Here is a 13,210-nt window from a genome sequence, read left to right on the forward strand (position 1 = left end):
AAGGAAAAATTTGACCTATAAAAGATATATAATTTAGAAAATAAAATTTGTCTTTTTTGTTTTAATTAATTCATTATATTTGAGATTTCATACCTTTTCTTCATAATCATATATTTTGATTCTTCAGTAACTTATCAAAATTTAATTTGTATAAACTAAGTCGCTGCAAATTCAACAAACTATAGAAAAATTTCTTGTACAACCCCTTGAACATGTTCCTGTTTTTTAAAGATCATATTAGACATATGAAGTAGAAGTAGGTTTCTTTAGATTTTTGTTAAATGACTAACGAGAAAAAAAGGAATTAATTAAAATGAATAAGGAATATTTCTCACATAGAATCTAATCACTAAATGGGAATTATCCGATCAAAATTTTCAAATAATCGAATTAAATGAGGATTTAATTGCCATTTTTGTGTTAAGTTATGTCATCAAGTACAAGTAGAGATTTTCTACGAGCAAGAGATCAAAGATGTTATACTTCATCTCCATCCTTTGTTCCCCATTTCATTCTGTGCAATTTTCCACAAACTAAAATGTTAATGAACACAAGCAGAAAAAAAAATGTTAATGAACACTTCTGGTCCATTTATACTTTTATGGAAGTAAAATTTGAACCCAAAGTTTGTAACAGTTTAGCTTCCATCCCTACAACAATTACTTTCTAATTTACAACTATTTAATCCCTAACACATTAAAAAATTCATCACTATGTAATTTGTAAAAATATTGAATCTCTAATTAATTTGTTGATTTATTTTTACAAAAAAAGAAAATCAAATTAAATTTTAGCACTAAATTCTACAACAAAAGACTAAATCTTGAAGCTCTTTAAAATATAAGAATTAAGATTGTTACATAAGACTAAAATTGGACATTACAAATCAAAGTTAGAGGACAATGACCTAAACGATTATGGCTAAAAGTGAATATTAAAACAAAATAAAATGCTTAATCACACAAAATTTACATTCCAATATTTTGAACTTAAACAATTAGGGAAATCAGCCCTAAATTTTGCTGCATACTATATTCCAAAATATCAAAACACTTTAACTAACCATGAATATAAATATAATTCGTACCCAATTAAATTATTACCATCTTATTCAAATTTGTCACAAACAAATTCTTTGTTTCTAAGTTAATAATTTCAACATCCAAATTAATTAGAGTATCCCCACGAATAATTAGAATCCTACACATTTTCACTAACATCATTTTCCAAAAAAAAAAAATGATTAGCAAATTTAACAAAACCCTCAATAGGGAAACAAGTAACCATGGTCAAATAGATAGGGTTAGAGTACAAACATGACATCCAACCAATATGCAAGTGAGGTTCCAATATTCTAGGGCATATCCACTATTAATGGCCTCTATTGCAAAAGAATGAATAAGTATATATCATTATTAATTCAACAAAGAAAGATTCCTATTATCCATACTAACCTGAATTCAAAATACAAACATATGATAATTGCATCAGCAAACTACAATTTAGTTAACAATTTTAAGAACCTAACAAATATTTGATTTTCATGAGATGAATAAAAAAAAAACCATTCAATTGACCATTTGGATTATACTATTATTTCAAATGTCATGCTCGACTCTCAAATTAGATTATTCTATCAATTTCTATTTTCAAAATTTACGAAATCTTAAATTTCTAAAACTATTTCGAATTTTATAATCCAAACATTATTGAAAATTTGAATTTTAAAATTAGAAAAGCATAATTATACTAAATAAAGATAAAAACATTTAGAAACATAAAACTCAATCCACTGTATTTAAATTTAAAATATGTATCATGTAATGATTACAAGTTACATTAAATTCCAAATTTCGTACCCTATAGTTTGAATGAAGTTCATAATCGTTACAATTACAGTTTGTCAAATCCTCATAAATTAAACTACATTATGAACCCTAAGCCTAAACAATAATTCTTCTAATCGTTTCAATTATACATATTACAATATAACAGATAATAATTCTACAATATTTTTAACCAAAAACCATGTTCACAAATAAATTATTGTTAGTTTACTGTCAAATAATAATCAGTGAATAACTACAACTAATTTACAGCTATTTAAATTTAAAAAATCAATTTCTAAATTCTACTGCCAAACACAAACACATATGAAAAACATAAAATACAAAGTTGTTATTATTTAATCTCTAATTCTCAGATTCTCTACTAAACAAACTACTAGAAACTATAACTAAATAATTACTTGATTAAATGTAAAAAAAAAAAATTTATGATTAATTAATTTATTGCTTTTCCTTTTTAGATATAATTTAAATTAGTTAAAATAATGATAATATTAAATAACCAAGATAAAAAAAAAATATTTATGGAAGATGTTATTTAAAATTTAAAAATTAACCAAATTTAAACAATTATTTGTTAATTAACTAACTTATATATTTTTGTTTGCATGTTAAAGCTATACTTCAAATAATATTTTGATTTAAAAATTCTTAAAACAATCTTAAATATTTATCTATATACACCTTAAGAACAAGTTCAAATCTACGCTCCAAATTATATTAGGAAAATATATACGTTCAAACTTGTATGAAAAAACATGCAAGACAAACAAATTTAAAAGTTTATTATTAATTTTCATTCCGATACTGTGACAAACAATTAGATTTAAAATTCTAATTATTATATACTCAAAAGTTAATTAACATGTTATGACTAGCTATTGTTATCATAAATTTACCACATGTTAAACAATTCTTTTGACTTCCTACCCAAATTCAACAAACAAAGACAAACAACTTATGAAAATTACCTTTCAAAGACATTTACAACCTATTAGATTAGAATTTAAAAAAAGGGGGGTTATAAAAGGAAGAAATCATGAGATGAGACAATTTTTCTTCTCTTTTTTATTTCTTTTTCCTCTTTTTTTTTCTTTTAAGAAACAAAATGATTATCAAATTGACTTTGAGAATACCAAAACTTTGTCCTGTAATAAAATTCCACTCCAACATAACAATCCAGAAAAGAGAAGAAAACCATCATAAAATTGAAAAAATGGCATTTTTTGAAAAATAAAAATAAAAAGGGTATTTTTTTTTTTTTTCTTTCTAAAAGAAATATTCTAGGGTTTGATGGTGCTGTATTGAAAACATGAAAACATAACAAATCATAAGGTTTCAACTTTTGATTTTGGTATTGAAAATATGTCAATTTGTTCATATTCCAAACTATAGAATAAATCAGAGACAAACAAGAGATTTCCAGCTAAACCTCAATTGAAAACCTCAACTTTCCAACTCAGTTCTTAAATAATCCCTTTTATTTTTCTGCCATCTTTTATCACTTCACAAAAATGAGCAAAACAGCAAATTTTTGGTACGATTTCTTTTTTCTTTTTGAAAGAAATATGCTATAACAAAAGGCAAAAAAATTGTTCAATCCCTTCCATTATTGTTTTTCTTGTTACCTATTAGGAAAGCAGAAACATAAAAATGAAAAAACCAATTACCCATTTATTAAACTAAAGCAACTTTTACATAATATAATCCATTTAACTTTCATACACCAAAAAGAAAAAATAAAAAGAAAAAGAAAATAAAAAGGGGCAATCTTTAATCCACCTTAAACAAAACGAAAAACAAAAGACAGAACCCTAGATGAGGTCATAATAAACATGCAGAGGAACAAAAAACAAAACAAAAATCTGAGAAACTAATCAGACAAACATAAGAGAAACAAAAACAGTCGTTTTCTAAGATTTGGTTTGAAAAATAAAAAGATTAATGTAATTAAAATGAATGTTATTAGTAAATAAAAGGGTAAAACAGTAAGTTCACAAGAATTTGGAAAAGAAAAGAAACACTCTATGGGAAAGGTGTAATACAACATGTCTGGGAACTTGTTGCAGCATTTAGACCATCACCCAAGAAGCTATGGTGTTGAACCTTGTGTCCATTTAAACTCATCTCCTTTTTCTCTCGCTCTCAAATATTCCATCTTTTTCCAAAAAAAAAAAAAAAAGAAAAGAAAAACCCTAATCCACATTCTTCTTCCTTCCCACATTAATATCATCTAACATTAATACATTTAAAAAAAAAAAAAAAAAAGACATTTCTTTTTTTACCTGAAATTTACTTCAAATGGGTCATCTCTGCACAAATCTGAGTCCAGGCTCTCCATCACTACTAATTGAAAGAAGAAAAAAAGGATTTTAATAATTTTTTCTGACATAATTATGTAATCATTCAAATGGGTCTTCAAATTTTCCTCCAATAACTGAGTTTATAATGGCTTAACCATTAAACTATGATGGCAGTGGAAGAGATCTTGATCTTCTTCTATAACAGGAGAAAATAGTAATATTATTCTATTTTAACATACTCAATGCAATCGAGAAAGCAGTATTTGAGCTTAGGATCATGTAGAGATCTTAATCTTCTCCCTTTTATCCTAATGAGAACAAAACAAAATTATTAAAAGAAAATTACAATATATTGAGTTCAATAACGATGAATATATATTTTGAACCCTGACCTTCTGACCTGAGCTATGTCGACGGCAAGTCTTTGAACGTCTGATTAAGAAGAAGAATCGAGAAAGTGGGTATTGTAAGCTTTTAACAAATACATATGTTTAATCAATTAAGCTATACGATAGAGATCTCGATCTCGAGGATGAAGAAAAGGAAAAGATAGAAAGAAAAGGGAGCTCCCTTCAGTCCAAGTACAGGAAGCTTAAGGTTCAATTTGTCTCCCGCATCATTCAATCGTTTAGTGAATCCATTTGAGATTTGAAATTTTTGGACTCAATATTTGAATGAATGAGTCGGCAGCTAATTAAACCCTACCGCCACCCATGAGTGGACTGAAGAAAGCTCTCTTAACCCTAGAACCCGACCAATACTGCTTTTCTTTTTCTTTCGAAACTAAAAAAGTTTGCAAATCTCCTCATCTCTTCATCTATTTCTATTTCTCTGTCACAACACCAATACCCCCTTTATAAAGATAAGGAAGAGAGAGAGAATGATAAAATATTTGTTATTATTAATATTATTTTATAAATATTAATGGAAGACATTATTCATATTCATATTCATATTCTCTCTATATTCTTTCTTCCCTTTGCATATGCCCTAATCTCTCCTCTCTTCAATATTCATTTCATTACTTTCACTCTATTTCTTTTATTATATATGTATGCTATAATTTGAGGGGAGTTTTCTTTTAATTTGTTGTAATTTTTTTGGGTTAATTTACAATTTTAATTATCATGGTTTGCCTATAAGACCCTTTATTTTTTTAATAAATAAACTCTTGGAGCTCATCTTAAGATGCAAGATGTAGCTGTTGTTTTGTTCTAATACGTTGTTTTTATTAGATTATATGAGATTTTACCTTAAAGTCAATTAGCAAGGAATGAATAGTGTCAATTTTATGAAGAGTGAGATTTTCTTTTTCTACTTTTTCAACATGAAATCTCGACCGTTTTTATTTGTTAGAGAGGTGTATTAGAATTCTATTTACTTTCATTATGTTATGAGTGGTCGGATCTCAACGAAAGTCTTGTTTGTAGTTACTTTTTAAGTGAAATTAAAAAAAAAAAAATTGTTGTGTTGGAGTACTTTGTTTTTCTTTTCTTTCAAAAACATATTTCAAAAGGCAGTATCTTTGGTTAAAAGAAATTGAAAATTATCTTTTTAGGATTGATTTTTCAAAAAGGAGTTATAAAAGTTATTTTGTAGTCAATTTTACTATTCACACCTTGTTTGGAGGTGCAACTTCAACTATTCTAAAAAGTTATTTTGTAGTCAAATCTACTATTCACCTTAAATTTCTTTTTCTCAAACAAGAAACAAACATTTCTTCAAAATGGTTCACTTTTTAAGAATAGAAGTGGACAAAGAAAAACAATTTTTGGTAATTTTAACCGTAAGGTGATTTTTTATGATTATTACTCTCTCTGTAACCCATTCTCATGAGTAGGATTTCTAAGTGGAATATATTAATTAGATACCAAAATTTGTGAAACAACTTATTCACTCGATGATTTCAACATTAAAACCAAACCATTTAAATTAAAAGAAATAATTGAGCAAAATCATCCCGTTTAAATTGCCAATGTTCTTAGCTTAAAGTTGTTTTTTAATAAATTTAGGACATGTTCGATAGATTATCTAAATTCTATTTTAAGTTCATAAATGCAATAGGTTAAAAAAATATATATTTATTTGGCATACAGTAAATTTGAATTCTTTTAACTGTCTTCAAATTATCAATCTAAATTGGACAAATTCTAACAAGATGTCTGTTTAGCAATGGGATTATCTTGATTATGTTTTCAAATTTTGTTTTAAGATTTTATAATTCAAACAATGAAAATTTCGAAAACTATATCGTCTTTAATTGATTAATGTTGATTTTACTTTATATGTTTTCATATTTACTATGTTTAAAAAAGAGTTGTATCATCGACCATTTAGATTCTATTTTATAAATCTATTTTCCAAATTCTATAATCTAAACGGTGAAATTTTTTAAATGAACATGTTCCGTATATATAGTTAGATTTTAATATTTAAAAAATGTAGAATTATATTTAAGAAAAAATAAAACATTAACCAATCAATAGTTTCATGTTATACAACAATTGTCCTTTAACAAATGAAACATGTATTTCATAACATATCACAAATTATACAATCTTTAGAAAATTAATATACAAAACATGTTTATAATTATTCATAATTATCCTAATATTTAATGGATGACTATAACTAATTTAATAATTTATAAATATAGTACGAAGTATATTAAAAACAGATGTTTAAATAAGAATAATCCACGCTTAAACTTACCACTAGACTATGAAATATACATATGTTTTCATTCAATAATATCATTTGTTTTAAATTAAATTTCTATTTAAAATTGTTACTAAACCAAGCCTTCAATAATTCAGGTGATGTGCGTATATATATATATAATAATATGTATAATTAATTTGAAACAATAAAAGAAATTCCAACAAAACATATAGTATTAGGTCAACATTTTTGTCTGATGACAAGAGTAAGAAAGGTAGGGATTGGATTTTTAATATAATTAAAGAAATAAAAAGTATTTAAGAGTATAAATAATATATAAAAAGCTTAAGGCCTAGAGATGCTAGTAGAAGGCTATTGTCCCTAGGGCTTATGTTCATGATGGGACAAATATAAATAATTAGGTCTTTCTTATTATTATTTTTTTAAATTTTTTGGCATTTCCAAACAAACAAAGCCCTAGTTATTAGAATTAATTAGCATTGTTAATTTCTTTTGTATATTTACCACACAATGTTGTATAGTTGGACCACTTAAATATAATCCTCACTTTAATTTAAACACTATTTTTTAATCTTATCTTTATGTCATGCAGCTCTTTAGAGAAAGTAATATAAAAATTAATATATACAAAACAATATGTTAGTATTTGTTTAATTAGTACTATTTAAGTGCAACACATGAGTATAAAAGCATGTGAAATATTTACAAGTTCAAAGACATTTTAGTACGGCTGAACACTGTTTGCTTTGTGCAGCCAAGTTGTTTTTTTTCTTTTTTTTTCTTTTTTTTTTGAAGTACAATAACTTATTGTAAATTAATAGTAATTTTTATTCCATTTCTGCAGGTGAAAAGACTAATCAAATGTGGGCAGTGAACTCTCAAATACAATATATATATATATATATAATACAAACAAACAAATCAATAAATAATAATTCATATTCTCTTTCTCTTTCTCTTTCACCTAAAAAATCAGAGAAGAATTAGACGTAGGTTTTGTGATCTTTTTAACCAGCTTTACTAGCACGCCCACTAAAGGTAAAATTTATTGGTTGGCTGCCGATTCATTCCTCTTCAAATTTGTGGGTTTATGGTTCAACTAGTTAAGACAGAAGTTAGAGTGAGATCCACTTGCTAGAGAGGGCAAAACATGGCAGTGTGTGTGTTATGTGTTATGTGTTATATGTTAGTGCTGTTTGACTATGAAGAAGAAGAAGATATGTTTTTCTTAAGGAAAATTTGGTTTCTGTCTGTTTAGTGCTATCTTTTATGTTTGGAGCCTGTTCCCTCCTCAACCTCTTCTCACAAGTCCAACCCCCCCAAAAAAATAAAAGTTCTTTTTTTTTTTTCTTCAACTGGGTTTTTTAGTTGTGTTTTCTCAAAAGGGTTTTTGTTATTTGTAAAAATAAAATAAAATAAGAATTTTTTTTTTCTGTTTCATATGAATATTCTCAAGATGAGTGAGTGGGGTGGCTCTTCATATTGTTCATTTTTATGTTTCTTGTTCCCCTTTTACATGTTTTCATTTTGTTTAGGTTTTAGGAAGTTTTTGGAGTTTGCTTAGTTGATAATTAGGTAATTTGATTCTAATTCTATTTTGCAATTTGGATGAGGAAAGAATCAGTTGTGTAAATGTGCCTTTGGTGTCTGTCAGACCAGATTGTGAGTTTTTTCCCCCTTCCTTTTTGGCATAAAAAGATGTTTTTTTTTTCTCTCTTTTAGAAGGATAAAAATTGTTCTCTTTACTATGCCAACAAGAATAAATTGATAGAACACTGATTAAATTTGTTAATTTACAATTTCTAGAAGTTTACCAGGTTAGACATATATTAGTGGGTGTTGTGATGATTAATTAAAGTAGAATTATCCCAAAAGTGTAAAATTAGTAACATTTGTGTAATATATATAGTCACTCAATATGGTTGTATTCCTAAAATCAATTGTAGACATTTGAATTTTAAAAGTACAAAACAAAAAAGAGTGATGAATTTAAACAAAAACATTTATGGGAATCTTTTTTCTTTTTAATAATTGAATAGTGTCAATATCAACATTTTGATATTACTTGAGAAAAGAAAATCATAAACTATCTATTATTCAAGACACTACAAAAACAATGTTGGAAATTGAAATTTAGAAAACCCATTTTGGTCACTAGACAGACATGCACGATAATTAAAAACCCCTATACTATGAAAGAGAGATGAGATTCCTCAATCATACACATTTTCATGTGCCATTTGACATTGGTAGCATACCTAAACAAGAAAGAGATCAAATATGATCATAGGTATATTAAAAAAAGATAGATGTATATAAAAGGACTCATTTTGCTTTTCTAATTTAGTTAGTTTGGATTTGTATATAAATATTAAAAACTTAGAAGTTGTGTTGTACTGATCTAAAGATGTTAGATAAATAAATTTAATTAAGTCAGTGGGTTATGATTCATATAGTTTGAACTTGAAATTCACTAATTAGGTGTACCTAAGATTAGGATCGATTGATTTATAGTAAATTAAACATGAATAATCAATCAACTATATTTCAGATCTTAACAATTTTACCCGATTGTTTAATTTAAGTTTGTAATCTCTAAGCTCTACCTAAAAACCTATTTTTCAATACTTAGGGTTTATCTACGGATTTTTTTTAATTTCTAAAATTCTCGAATTTGATTTCATTAAACCATGTCTAAGATTTTAAATACCTTCTTTTCTTAGACAAACACACAAATAAAACAACTAAAAGACGTGCGGCATCAAACTTTTCTCTTAATTAGATGAAAACAATTAACAAATAACATTTTATCCATAACACAAAGACTAAACATTACAACAATTTTTGTGGACGGTATTAGAATTAACTATATCATCATATACCCAAATTATCATATGTGAAATTTACAAAAGTATTTGAAAAATTGCTTCAAAATAGACATGATTTTCCTAACATCTGAAACCAAAACTTTTGCAGCAAAAACAAATAATTATAAAGTATAAACAACTTAATACATCAAATCATTTGAGACTAATTAAACATATAAGGTGAAGATATTAAAATGATGAGGTTATATAGATTATTATTTGGAATTCAAATGTAAAATAATGAGAGGAAGAGGAGACATAGATGGGTGGGGGGAACCACCAAACAACCAATGGTATAAAACATGATGGGGAAGAAGAAATTTGAAGAATGTAAATATATATATATATATATATAACTTTAATTATATCATCAGATTCTCAGTCACTTCCTGAAATCAGTGTCATATCAAACCCCAAAAGGCTGTTTTTCTATGGAGAAATGGTATCCCCCCCTTCACTTTCTCTTTACCTATTATCAATTATCATTTCATTTCCATTAGTCCAATCACTCACTGCTTTCTTTTCTCTCTCTCTCTCTCTCTCTTTTTTTTCTCAATGTCTCTTCCATCCATAAAATCTTAACCAAACTTACTGTTTAACTTTACTTTTTGGTTCCCCCTTTTCTAATTTTGATTCATTTTCAAGGTTGTTTATTGATTGAAGGCACCTTTTTCTTTTTTAAGATGAAATTGAAAAAAATAAATCAACCAAAAAGAAAATTATCCTCCCAAAATCAGAAAAGACATCTTTTGATCAAGAATAGAGAATTTCTCTGTGTAATAGCATGAATGATTTTGTTCTCCTTTCAAGATAATAGAGATATCGATAAAGTTAATAACAAAAACAATGTTCTCAATAAGAACCTAATATCAACTAAGGAGCTTTTCTTTTTGTTTGCCCATAGATAATTTTCAAGAGGCATGAATTCACCTCCTACGGCAGAATAGACCCAAACCCTCTTCCGCTCGATTGTGGAAATATCTTCCAAAATTGTTCGGTCTCTAACATACCAACCAACCAACATGATCATGAACGATCCGTCCAAACCCGTTTGAACCTTTCTCTTTAAACTAGATGCTACCTTAATATTCAACTTTGAGAACAAAGATATATTTATGATAATTAAGAAAAAATATCTATCATTTTTTTCTTCTAATATTGGTCGATATACTTATGCTCTCAAACTTAAAATTTCATCGGAACTTTACCTTTAATTTGATTAAGAGTTGTATCTCATGATCTACATAATTTATTTTTTAGAAACAATTGATTTCATTCAAAAAGGAAAAAGAATACAAGGGTGTACACAAACTATCCCATATACAGAAGTGGATAATTCCTTTAGTTGTTTTTTCATTATTATTATTCTTAAAAAAAAACCAATTATAATACATCTAAATTTGACAAAAAATTACTGATATTTCTAAGAGAAAAGAAATACTATAATATTTGGAGTCCTTTTATGTGTTTATCATATTAATTAAAAACAAAACCAACTAATAGATGAATTGTTCTAAATAAGTTTTGAGGATTTTTTTTCAATGTCTTCTAAACTTAATAAAAACTATTCAAAGTAGGATGTTTACTCTCTCATCATAATTATCTTAAATATAATTGAATTACTTTTATATGAGTGTTTAAGATCTATCAATAATACAATTTTGAAAAGTAATTTGAAAGTACAACATGATTGTGAACATATAATATTGTTTTCCTACCGAAAGGAAGAAAAGAAAGATCAGTAGATTAATTAATTAATTAAAGGAATAATAGGGAGATTAGATTTTATGTTTGGAGTTTAGCTAAATAATGCAAAAATTAGATGAGGGTACCAAATTAGGGTATGAGAAAATTATGACCAATTGAGAGTTTCAAAGATTAGATTGGCACTGTTATGATTTGAGTTTATCAACAAACAAATTTCATTGTCACATCTTGTCTGATTTTTATGTTCCCTTTCAGAAATAAATCAAATTCCCAATCTCATTGGTAACATAAATCATATGCTTCTTTGATTTTACCACCCTCCTTCTAAACTTCTACATTTTTTTAATCAATACAACTTTTTAGCCTTTAACTCCAATTCCCAACTTTTTTTTCTTTCTTCTTGATAATTTATGTAAAATATATTTCTAGCCTTTTCTTTTCTTCTAAATGCTTTGTAATTGAGAATACAATGTCCTTACCAACAAAAGTAGAAGATAAGTAATTCGAGATAATATAATATAAGAAGTCTCACCCTCTCTTTAAAGAGAAGAAGAACATAGTATAAAACAATTCCCCCGATTATTCTTACCATCGTCATAGTCGATCGCTAAAGAATGAGCCAACTTGTTTGTGATTTGTGAGTGTTTTAGTCTATTTTTTAAAAAATAATTTTTTTATAAGATTAATATCAATTTTATAATAGAGTTGCTCACAATTTAACAACTTTGACATCTTATTCTGGGTACGAGTTTTTTTATTTGAGAATATGTTTTCTTTTATCTTATGAGAGTTGTCTCTTGAGTTGTGTGTGTTAGGCATTGTTCCTTAGTTTACTGTTGTTCTATTTCAAAAATAAAATAAAAATAAAAATATCAAGAATAAAATAGTAGAGATCGACTAACATTGATTTAACTCTTTTAAAATTTTAGATTTTACCTAGCGGACAACTTGAAACTTTTATCAATTTAAATTATAAACCTCGTAAATGAATCAAATTAGATTATTTGTCAATGATTTATAATTGTCTTTACTTGGTTCTTTATCGTTTAAAAATCAAAGTAGAAAAAAAAATGAAAATTGTTTTAAATAGTAAAAGTATTAGAAAATTTATAAATATTGAAAAAATATCACAGTTTATTTATCTACCATGATACTACAAGTTGTGTCTATCTAGTTCGGTCGAAAATTATGTTATACTTTTTAAAAATATTTTGATTTATTTTATTATATTTGAAAAAAATTATTTCACCGAGATTCATTTTAAAAGAGTAACAAAAAGGCTGGGAAAAAGGAGGTGACGCAAAATTACTCAAGTTTAATTTCTTTTAAAAAAGACTACCATATATTTATTTAATTAATCTATCGAAATTTTCTTTCTATTTTACGTTAATTTTTTTATTTGAATAAATATTTGCAGACACGTGTGAAAGCCATACATGAACCTTTTTAAAATAAAATTCTAAAACACATACTAAAATTGCAATTAATCCACTTGAATCAGAAGTATACATATATATATATAAATATAATCTATAGTCAAAACTTAATGAGAGTAAATTGACGAGAATGTAAGGAATTTAATTGGATAGGTCAACCTTTTAATTTTTCCATTTAAGAGCTAATGTTGATTTAAAATATTTTTATGCCTTCATTTTCTGTTTGATTTTTCCTTTTTGAAATGTTTTGTAAGTGTTGAGAGAATACTGTAACTTTTCAAAGAGAAATTGTTTTTCATAAAGGCCATTTGAGTGAATTTCATAATTAAAAACATATTTCCAGATAGAAATATGACTTTATAATTAAA

The 13,210-nt window shown here is 26.2% G+C and overlaps 1 long non-coding RNA gene and 1 other non-coding gene across 2 annotated transcripts; both read right to left on the bottom strand.

Annotated features, from left to right (window-relative positions):
- Positions 1-382: 382 nt before the first annotated feature.
- Positions 383-4,969, bottom strand: LOC127150941 (uncharacterized). The gene is made up of 2 exons (XR_007823567.1): positions 4,133-4,969; positions 383-514 (listed from the first exon to the last, which is right to left on the bottom strand). It is a non-coding gene; the product is annotated as an uncharacterized LOC127150941 (long non-coding RNA).
- Positions 4,703-4,891, bottom strand: MIR319A (microRNA MIR319a). The gene is given in 1 exon segment (NR_120746.1): positions 4,703-4,891. It is a non-coding gene; the product is annotated as a microRNA MIR319a (primary transcript).
- Positions 4,970-13,210: the final 8,241 nt, after the last annotated feature.

This window comes from Cucumis melo, chromosome 9 (genome assembly GCF_025177605.1).
Source record: "Cucumis melo cultivar AY chromosome 9, USDA_Cmelo_AY_1.0, whole genome shotgun sequence".
Classification (NCBI taxonomy): domain Eukaryota; kingdom Viridiplantae; phylum Streptophyta; class Magnoliopsida; order Cucurbitales; family Cucurbitaceae; genus Cucumis; species Cucumis melo.